Below are 3,560 nucleotides of genomic sequence, written 5' to 3'. Positions count from 1 at the left end.
ACACACACACACACACACACACACACACACACACACACACACACACACACACACACACACACACATACGCCTCCCCCCATAAACACATGTAGACACACCATCCTTCATAAGCTTGCACACACATAATGGACCAATAACATTGACTAACAAAAACACTGTGCAGCCCAAACACACACACACAGTCTCACTGTAATCCCCGCAAAATCTGTAGCCAGATGGTTTTGCATCTGACCGGATAACCTACATCACACACACACACACACACACAGACACAGACACACACCTCTGTGAGTGAGAATTACGCTAATTTAATGTTTCTCTAATAACTGCTTCTTTACCCAGCATGTACAGGGCCTAATGGCACTCATCATCCTCCATTCCTAGGCTTATTTCCTGTGATTAAGAACTGCCATGGCATCATGGGTGCTTCTGTGTAATTTTGTCCAAATGTTTATCGATTAAAGCCTGTCCTCTGTCTTCAAACAGCAGACTAATTCGTCAAGCACTAAACTGAAATGGAAGTGAAGCTACACTGATGGCTGTATTGTTTGGGAAATGATGTGGAATTTTTGCGTTGTGTTCATGCCACATTGTATAATTACTAGAGGCCTTTGCTGCTCAGACAATCTGGATCTGAGTCAACAGGTTGAGGAAGACATATGGACACTTATCGGGAGGTTGAGTCATGAAGAGGGGGTTATTAAAGTAAATTAATAGCTGCTCTTAAAAGCTGTCTTTAGCATCTGGAAACAAACGCAAAGTGGAAAAAAGTTTGCTTATCTGTGACGTGAGTGGTTTTCTCTACTCATTAAGAAGAAACATTAATCTGCATGTAAAAAGAACAATTTAATAACAGTGAAAATCTGATTAATCATCCACCCTAAAGACAGTGTGCATCCATGTAATTTTGCATTATCCCTCTCTAAAAAAATGCTTTTGTTTGGATCCGAGCTATTCATAAGCAAAACGTGCATTTTTTTTCTTATGCCTTTGAGTTTTGTCTTAATTTCCCTCCTGTTTTCCAGTGTCCACCAAAATACCATGGTTACCTTCTGCTGTTTGAAGAGATACCATATTAATTTATAATAATTTTACAGCTGTAACATTAACTGCACTAGGCTGGCTGACATGACACCTCAATTTAGTGTTCCACTGGCCCAAATATTATGAACTATTTATATTAGTAAATGGTTTATAATTTAAACTAACAATTTAAACTATTATTTTAATACATTATATTTTATATATATATATATATATATATATATATATATATATATATCATGAATTATGATCTTTCTCTACTGGTGTTATGAAACATTGCTTAAGTTTAAACTACTTGCATTACTTGTACTTAAAGTAAACTAAATGTATACGGTACTTTTATTATAATACACTTTTACTTACTATACAGTAAGGTTCCATTAGTCAATGCATTAATAAAACAATAAACAATACATTTGTTACAGTATTTATTAATCTTTGTTAAGGTTAGTTAATTAAACTGTTTATTGTTATGCCATGGACATGTTAGCTCAGGTCCATTAAATAATTTTAACAGATACAGCTTTTATATATATTTAAACTATACAAGCTTTTGATTTTTATAATGTATTAGTAAATCTTGAAATTAACAGTAAGATTTATGAATGCTTTAAAAGTTTTTTTTCTTATTTTTTTTAGTTCATGTTAACTAATATAATTAACTGATGTTAACAAATGTAACTTTACTGTAAAGTGTTACCATGATTATTGTGCATGTCGTTTTCATTAGTTCACAAAAATTGAGACACTACAGGAGATATTTGTACATTGAAAAAATATTTTACACTGCATTAACTAGTTTGATTAAAAGGATGATCAAAAATGGTAACCAGTTATAGCATCTATAAACACACACTAAAATTCAGACAACGAAACAGTTAAATTCTATGTCATCTGTCAACTAACAGATTTGTATTTTGGTAGAAACTATGTTTACCATGGTCAATTTTTGTAAGGGGCACATGATTCAACTCAGTCTGTTAGTGAAGCACTATAATTCCCCACACAGACAGATTCTGGATGAATATCTTTCCTGTTTTGGCTGCATTAGACCATAATCAGCCATTAAACTCACTCATAGTCTCTCATTTGAAGATTACAAAACACATGAGCATCATCACAACACAGACCAATCACATTGCAACATCGGTTTCCACACACAGAGTATCTAATACACAACACTGACACCTACCGACCACCCACAGGAGCTGCTGTTGTTGGAGTGTGTGTGTGTGTGCATGTGTGTGACATTGTAATGTGGGAAAGACTTTTATTTATCTAATTCTCAGGGTTTGACTGCCAAACCAAAGATAACCTGTGTGTGTGTGTGTGTGTGTGTGCGTTTGTTTGAGAAAGTGGGAATGTCAAGGACAAACATTTCAAATATTCAACCCTGAGAGTTTCAATGAACCTCGTGTGTGCGTGTGAGACAATTCTATATAAAAGAACATTCTATATAAATGTGTGTTCGCTCAACTGACATTCAAATCTGCCACCTGTATGCAAATCAAACCTCAAATTACCAATGGATTTGGTCACTTAATTTATTAGATTATAAATGACACTTGCTTTTATTGTCTGATTACAAGACATTCAGAAATTTTTAAGTGCGTCTTCATTCAGTCCAGATATTGCCCGGCCTGCTGCATGTGTAACAGTATATGTTGGTTAAGCTGATACTGATTTGTTAGCTGCAAAAGTGACTAAACTTGTCTATCTGCTGTTTTTACAGCACTTTACAATCAGAGTTGCTATTGAAACAATGAAAAATCAAATAGGAAAAGAAAGAAATTGAAGTATTAGACGAAAATCTTAAAATAAAAAATTTCAAGGAAAATTGCAAATGTTGTCTTGGCAACTAAAGGAAATAAGTAATATAATTTTAAATCTAAATAAGTTATATAATTTTTAAAAATGGAAAAATTAACAAATAAAAGTGTTAAACAAAAACTAATAAAAAAAAATTAAAAGGAACATAACTAATACACAATAACTATAGTTGGAATCTAATTTATAACCACTTTGGTTAATATGAACTAACAATAAACAATATTTCTACAGTACTTATTAATCTTAGTTAATGTCATATTCAACATTTTTATATTCTAAAGATTAATGAACTAACATGAAGAATGAACAACTGTATTTTTAATAACTATAAATAATAAATTAATTAATAAAGATTAATAAATGCTGTTAATATGTTGATCAATCTTAATACCTGTTAGGTAATGAATTAACTAATGTCAACAAATGAGACTTTATTACTATGCATACACTTTTTAGACACAATTACTATTTATACATATACTATTATACACTTTTTTTCTATCCCTCCTTCAAACACACACACACACACACACACACACACACACACACACACACACACACACACAGGCGTGCATCTTGATTTCACAGACAAACAACACCCCTGAGGGGAAGAGAGCCATTAATCCTTTTTACTCGAGGAAAAGCAAAAAAAAACAAAAAAAACACACGCTGCTTTGTGGCAGGGT

At 32.8% G+C, this 3,560-nt stretch overlaps 1 protein-coding gene across 1 annotated transcript in view; it reads right to left on the bottom strand.

Moving 5' to 3' along the window:
- The window catches only part of diaph1 (diaphanous related formin 1), a 108,990-nt gene that overhangs the window by 7,502 nt on the left and 97,928 nt on the right, over nucleotides 1-3,560 (bottom strand). The gene's annotated exons all lie outside the window — the stretch shown is intronic.

Source organism: Sinocyclocheilus anshuiensis, unplaced genomic scaffold, assembly GCF_001515605.1.
Source record: "Sinocyclocheilus anshuiensis isolate Anshui unplaced genomic scaffold, SAMN03320099.WGS_v1.1 scaffold1008, whole genome shotgun sequence".
Classification (NCBI taxonomy): domain Eukaryota; kingdom Metazoa; phylum Chordata; class Actinopteri; order Cypriniformes; family Cyprinidae; genus Sinocyclocheilus; species Sinocyclocheilus anshuiensis.
This window is presented reverse-complemented; position numbering and strand designations above follow the sequence as displayed.